The sequence below is a fragment of the Pseudopodoces humilis genome, chromosome 3 (genome assembly GCF_049639895.1).
Source record: "Pseudopodoces humilis isolate 2021_Gansu_Grassland_sample_001 chromosome 3, ASM4963989v1, whole genome shotgun sequence".
NCBI lineage: Eukaryota > Metazoa > Chordata > Aves > Passeriformes > Paridae > Pseudopodoces > Pseudopodoces humilis.
In genome coordinates, this window is record NC_142202.1 from 31,639,863 (window position 1) to 31,647,420 (window position 7,558).

At 46.4% G+C, this 7,558-nt stretch overlaps 1 long non-coding RNA gene across 1 annotated transcript in view; it reads left to right on the forward strand.

Moving 5' to 3' along the window:
- Positions 1–5,962, forward strand: part of LOC148184624 (uncharacterized) — a 56,680-nt gene extending 50,718 nt beyond the window's left edge. The window contains exons 4-5 of the long non-coding RNA XR_015772312.1: positions 955–2,474; positions 5,538–5,962. This is a non-coding gene — a long non-coding RNA (uncharacterized LOC148184624). The remainder of the gene's footprint in view (positions 1–954; positions 2,475–5,537) is intronic.
- The last annotated feature ends 1,596 nt before the right edge of the window (positions 5,963–7,558 follow it).

Consider the following 7,558-nt stretch of genomic DNA (forward strand, 5'->3'; position numbering starts at 1 on the left):
AAAGATGTCAGGGCTTGGAGGGCTCAAGTGTGGAGTAAGCATTTCTCTGCTCTTCATCCTCTGTCATGTGTATACCTGCCAGCTAAGCAGCTCAGTCAATGAGCAGCCAAAGACAGGTCCTGGAGCAGGATAACTTATACTCCTTCTGACAAGTGGTCATTATTTGCAGTGTTTCTGAGCCTTACTGACTGCCTCCAAAATTATAGAAGTTGGCCTAATGGTACAGAGATAACTGAAGTCCCCCCATCTCCACCAAGAGCGAAACTTCCTAGCCAACTCCCAGAAGCCAGCAAAAAGAATGAGAAGAAAAATTGCATAACTGACTGTTATTTGCAATGGCCCTGTGCCTTCTAGCTACCCAGGCACTTTCTGAGTACTGCTGGTGTTAAAATATGTATATTCCATTGGAATTCCCCATTCTTTAACTTTTTTATCCTCCATCACTTTTGTGCTTATAAGGGAAAAAGGCAGGTGTTCCCAACTGTCCCTTTGAAGACCAGTGGCACACTCATATTGATGACTCCCTCTCTCCTTCCTGAGGTAATGCCCATCCTGGAATGGCCAGGGTCTTGCCACTGTCACTGTGTTATCTCCCATGGGGGTGGGTGATCAGACCTGTAGCTCAGAGCAGCTGATACAAAGGTGTTGGGACCTCAACAGTGGTCCCACCATGACTATGAGTTCCAGCCTCTTCCCTGAGCATTGCTATATATCACTTAGAGCCCTATAACGTCCATCAGTCAGAGAACGGCTCCAGGATGCCTTTACTTGTTTTTATCACACACTTTCTCTTGTAAAGGGTGTCCCTCTTCACTGAACCACTGAGGAGTGACTCCCCAAGCTTTGTCAAGTCCTTTCTTATCCAGGAGGCATTTGCATTGCTTTTATCTCATTATACATCTTGCTTACCTCATTACACATCCTTCTTGTATTATTGTACGTCTTCCTTTCTAGATCATTAAAGCAATCGGCAGCACATGGCAGTGAAGAAGGACTGCTGACCAGTGAGGGAGCCTTGCCAGGGAAGAATGTGAAATCAAGGATAAGTATTATCTGGTCTGGGTGCAAGCACATCTATCTCCAGGATCGGGGAAATTCAGGAGTATTGTATAATCCAAGGGATCTCAAGATGCTAAAAATACAGACTTGCCAACAAAGGTGACAGTGCAGATTTGTAGAAGAGCCTGGATGATGGATGGACAGAAATCCCAACAACCCCAGATAGTTTCACTTGGTAGATCTGCCAGCCTCTGCCTTTGACATCAGGGCTTTCCTAAGGGAATTTGAAAAACACACTATATCCCATTAATTCTTGCTGGAAAGCTCTTCTTGAGTTAGCTGACTCTTCTCCTTAGGTCAGTCTAGCCAAAAAAGCCCCTCCTTACTTGAGGACCTAAGATACCCTCTTGGGTTCTGTGTCAGGACAGTATCCATGGGAAGGGAGAGCCTAAGAGAGGTTCTGTTAAGAGCCCAGTACCAAGAAAATGGATGATAAAATGAGGGGACAGCCATCACATGGATAGAGAACCAATGGATCCTCACTCCAAGATATCTGTTAAAGTCAGCTGCATGTAAGCACTTTCTTTGAAGTAAGTACAAGCAGTTCACTGAGTAAGAACTCAGAATCAAAATTGGGCAAGGCTTGATGGTACAAATATGACTGCAGTCTGAAAATACTCTCTTTTCCTTGAGATACAAACTCGCTAACCTCTGTGGGATGGGGCGGGGAGGACAGCACTGGAAATGAGAGCAAGAATTGCACAACACACTGTGATAGAAACCAGGCTTGACTCTCAGCCAGTGTAAATTGGAAGTAAGTGCTATACTGGATCAGATCAAAAGTCGACATAGTTCATTTTCCTAGCTTTGACAGAAACTGAAGAATACAAATAGGGCATTGACAGAGGGATCTTTTCCCTTCTAGCACCCTTTTAGCACCTGATGGCTTGCACTGCAGACACATCCAGAGATGGAGCTTTGGTTATACCACTGCATTTGACCATGAAAGGCTTCTTATCGTCTGCTGTGCTGTTCGAGCCACTGAGATGGTTGTTTTCCACAATATCCTGCAGCATCGAGTTCCATGGGGTGATTATGTCCCATGTGAAAGGGGATAACTGAGTGGGTAGGAGGCCAAATGAATGTTTGCTACCTGAACCATTACCCCCCCACCCCTTTACCTACATATACAGAACTAAAAACTATGAACCTTTCAATCACTTCTTATGAAGAAATCCCGCAGCTGTACCACACAGAAAAAATGGGAAAGTCCAAGTTCGAAATGGGTTGTTGGTCATTCCACATGAGTAACATCTTAATGGGAATTTTGCTAACTAAATTTAATTGTGATGCAGCAGAAATGTGCAAATAATGTTGCTGTGATACATGTGTTGCAAGTTATTACCAAGACATAAAGGAGCTGGGAAAGAAGAAACTGAAACTCAAAATGCTCTGTGACGCCAGAACACCTTCTGGTGAGTATCAGTTTGCAAACCACAATGTAAGTTTATGCCCACAATTTAACTGACCTCCTGAAAGCAAAGGTAAACAGGAATAGAAGGGCAGGCGTCTGCGGTTCTCTCTTTCCTCCAGAGAAATTCATTCTCCATCAAGCTCTGCCCTATTTCATTGGCATTTTCTTAGCCTCTGAGCAATAGAAAACAATACCTAAAAAACAACTCTTAGGTGTGCAGGGAAGGGGACCTTTGAGACATGCTCAGCAGTTTTGAGGACAGACACACAGCTCCCAAATCTGACAAGGAAACCTGAGACCCACCATAAAAGCCACAGCCCAAAACAAAAAGATGGCTTAAGAAAGCAGTGTGCACTGAAAGACTGCAATGTCGTGGTGGGAAGTGTGTCAACCAAACTCTAAGTTTTCATGGCTGAGAAAAAAACCCCACATTTTCTGTCTCTTCCCAAAACTTGCAACCAAACATCAAACCCTTTGGTTTGGCAGAATTAACTAATTTCTTTTCTTTAAATATGGTCTCAAAGTAGAAAATTGTCAAAACAAACTGAGGAAGCATGAGGTGTATTCACTGCCCCAAGTAAGGAAAATTGCTGTGCTTGAGGGCTGCCAAAGGAGAGCTAAGTTGGTTGCTTACACCTCATGGTAGGACCCCAAGGACTAAGGATGTGTAGTTTTCCCCTCATTATAGAGGCTGGTGGTTTGAAATGCTGCTCTTAGAGGGAGAAATCTCCCTGAGCCATTTATCACTGCCTTTTGGCACACACCAATTATCTGCTGTGTAAGCTGTGACATATATTTGTATCGCAATTATACACCCCCTGCTCCTTCATCTTGTTTAGTCTGTTAGCACCTGGGTCTGCAGGGCTGGAACAATGGCATTTAATATGGGAAGAAAGGCAAGTGCTAGGATTAAGCTGCCCTCCATCAGTAGATACCAAATAAACAAAAGCAATCACCAAGAAGGCTGTCTCAGCTCCAGTGCTTGTTCCAGCTCAGCCTCTCCCATACACAGACCCTATTTCTGCCACAGTGCACATTTGTGTCCAAGGAACCAGTCTGTGTAAAGGGGGGTAGGGCTGCTTACATATACTAAGGGCCATCTGGAGAGCTGCAGACCTTCTTGCTGCCTCCTTCCTGGGGCATGGACTCCATGAAGGCTACTGGACATCACCGTCTAACTCTGAGGCTCTTGCAGGCAGGGATGCTGTCATTCTGCTGCTGCCAGACACTCAAATGTCAGAAACTTGCCTAGGATGCTCTTTAGGCTGCAACACGAGGGGAGAAGGGAAAATGGAGGAGGGGAACCCAGAGATGCAAGATTCCCATGGTAGCAGAGGCACTTTGTGACCCCAAATAGGCTATGCCAGGGGGAGTGAAGATGATGTGTTTCAAGCTCAGTCAAACCAACAGACACAGTGTGTAGAGAGCCACCATCAGCTTACTAAATTAAAGCTGTCAGCAGGCTTGGACCACCCATTGTAACAAAAGAGATGTGCTCAACACAAGTACCTCCCTTCCATTCTGAACTCACTGTGTGCTGCAACATTAAGGCCACCACACGGCTGGGCTTTGGTACGGGATAACATAGCTCAGCTCTCTGGGAGCTGCAGTCCCAAACCTCACATCTGGTTTGGGAGAGGAAGCGAGCCTGGTCACTCTCCCTCACAGGGAAATTAGGCAGGGAGAAGAAATACAGCAAGCCTGAAGAGAGAGAGGAATAGAGAAATATGTGAGCCAGGGCTCCACCAGAGCCCATTTTCCCTCCTGGAATAAGGATGCAGGTGGGGAAGGGATGTGCTCTATCCCCTGGCCCTGCAGTGTTCCATTTTGCATTCCCAGCCAGCATTAAAGATGGCAGAATGGGCTGTGCTCCGAGAAATTGTGCCTGCTTATCAGTGGGGTCACATCAATCCCTGACACAGTGGAGCCAGTAGCAAGTGTGAGGGAAGCCAGATGGTTGTAGAGGTGTCAGTCTAGCTGTGCTCTGTTTGTACACATACTACATTCACATTAACATACATCTCCACCCATACAGAACTGAACTGGAACCAAGATAATCTGGAATAACGAAGTGGGATTTCTCTATGACAAATCCAGTCTTGAGATTCACCCTGTGGATGATCCTTATATAAATCTCCCACCTTTTCAATTACCCTTTCCCCATCCCACTGCAGCCTGTAACTCCTCTGCTTGCCAGCACTGAAGTGGCTCAGTAGAGCATCCTATTCTCCCACACGGGAACACTGGACCAGTTTGGTAATCCCAGGAGTCTTTGCCTTGCAGCAGGTGCTACTCAGAGGTTGGTGAATAAGAGCCCAGGGAGAGCCTGGAGGAGGAGCTGCCAGCTGCAGCCTCACTCCATTAGCATGAGATGTGCCAAGAGTTTCAGAGATGGTCAGTGTCAGAAGGCAACTTCCTGATGCAGTTAAGATAGAGGTAAATACAGACACATCTTGCCATTCTTCTGGGCAGTATGTTGCTAATTAAAAGACAGCCTGTATGTTTAGGATCAAGGACGGCAACACATACTTCGGTGGTAAAGAACATTTCTACGTGTCCTTGTGACACTGGTGGTTGGACCTACAGAACATGGTTGTGGCTATCAGTGAGTGAGAGGTTTCCCTTGGACTCTTTAAGCTTATGTGGACACCTAGTCCCATTTAAAAGCTTATTAAATTCAGAGAGGCAGGGCTGTTCCACAGGTCAGGAGCTGTCATGGAGGTCAAGAGTTTTCAGTTGTGCACTTGAATCAGCTGGATTCAAAGCCTGATGTTGGGAAAGCCACCTGACTTGTGGCTCCATTCACATCACACAGGCCAGGGCGTGCTGAGCCCCCTGTGTGTTGAGGGTTAGGTGTCCTTTTTTGTTTTGTTTTGTTGTTCTGGCCTGCCCGGGGCATTTTTACCCATTAGCTGCGGAGACAACCTAACTGTGGATATTTAGTGGGTGCTCAACAAAGGACAAAGAGTGGCCGGGCCCGGGGCGGGGGTGGGGGGGTGGGGGGGTGGGAAGGGGCAGGAAAGGAGGGTGGGGACACTCTTTAGCTGGCTTTCTTCGGCTTCAGGGAAGGACGTTCGTTTGCCGGGTCGCGGAGCTGCTGCGGTGGAGAGAAGGGAATTTCGCCATCACCCAGACGGAGCTGCTGCTTCTTCTCCTTCTCCCCTCTTTGTTGGTGGCCTCGCACCCCCTGTCCTGCCGGGACGTGTGGCAGTGCCAGGCACCGCCGCGGAGCTGCTGATACACCTCAGCCACCGGCCCAGGATCTCAGCTCGTCCCTGCTGTTTCCAGCCGACTGTTCCTCGGAGCCCTGCAGGAGCACCGGGACTGCCCGCCCGAGGGGGTTTGTGAAGACAAAACCTCTCCTCCATCCCGTCTCAGCCGAGAAGGCTGTCCCGCGGTCCCTGGTTCTGTTTTCTTGTTATTGCTGTAGTTATTGTTTGTTTGTTTGCCTGGTTATACTAGTAAAGAACTGTTATTCCTATCCTCAGATCTCTGCCTGAAAGCCCCTTGATTTCAAAATTATAATAATTCGGAGGGAGGGGGTCTACATTCTTTCATCCCAAGGGAGGCTCCTGCTCTCCCTAGCAGACACCTGTCTTCTAGAACCGAGACACTGTGGGACCCTGCCTGAGAAATAAATCTTTGAGTTAGGGACTGACTGAAGTTTCAAGTACAGAGCACAGCAAGTCTCTAGTCTCCCTTCCCTTTAAGACAGCTGTGATACAAATGGTCTGCCTTTAGAGGATTTTTTCCCCATCTGTGAATTAAATTTTAACTGGGCATCATTTTCTCTGCAGCTGATGAGCATTTCTGTAGGAAGTTTTGTAATCCCAGCAAGTGAATAGAGTTCATGCTCTGACACTAATTAAATGATAGATCCACTTTTGGGGTGAAGAGACAACATGTGTTCTAGGGTGGTCCATCAAATGCAGAAACAGCACCATGAAAATGAAAAGACAGCTAGAACAAAGGATTTCACAATGAAACTCTTACAGCTAAGACATTTGGGATCATTGGATCTGGATCTAGTTCCCAGCCACAGCTTTGCAGCATGAGCTGAGGCTCTCAGCTTCCTTTTCTCTATGAAAGGAACAGTATTCTATCTGTTTTATATGGGAAGGCTGCACACAAATGTGAAGCTGTCTAACAGGCTGGATGAGCCTCCAGAAGAAGGAGCCACAGTTGACTACCCAGATGGCTGCCTGTGTTATCTCAAGAGACTGAAATTTCCCTTCTTCAAATCATGTGAAATTTCAAGAAAGCATTAAACCCAAAGGCAAATAATCTGTTTGAAAATGTATCATGAGTTAATCGAGAGTTCTACTCTGTAGAGTGAATATTTGGTGTATATTTCTTTGTATTTCCCTCCTACCTTCCTCTTTTACAATTTAAAGAGATTCAGAAAAAAATGTTTCAACACTATCTCCCTCAGGTTTGTGAACAAGTACCTTTTTCCTTCCTTCATCTGTGACAGGAAGCTGATTGCTGAGAATCACTAAAAAGAATGGATTAGCACCTGCTGAACATTGCCAATTCCTAGGGCTGATCAAAAGCCCGGCAGTGCCCCTGACAGCTTCCCCCAGCCCTCTCTGGTGGCCACCCAGATGTTCTCCCATTCCAGCCCTCAGATTTACAATCTGTCATGGCTCACAGCTCTGAGCTGGACTCAGAGAAGGCTGGCACTCTGTGGTTGGAAAGACTAGACCTTGTTTCTGTGGGCTGCACCTTGCTTTCCAAAAAAATGTGTGTTCAGAAGAATGAACAAACCCTTGCAGTAAAGATTTCAAGTGGATGGGTCCCAAAGAAGTGGATCTACTCTAAGCATGCAAACAGCCAGATGCAAGGGCACCAAGAGTCTCTTAGGTATTTCAGAGAATTCTCACTATCATTTGGAATGTCAGAATGGCCAGTTGTTTTGCAGCTGCTCTAAACATATGAGTTTCTTTTCTACCACTGGTGAAGATTTGCTACATCACCATTTGGCCATTGGGAGGAACAATCCTTCATCTACTCACTCCTCAGCCCTGGGACCATTCTCTAGAGTCCTCCTTAATGCTGGTTCTTCAACACTAAAAGGTCAGACTA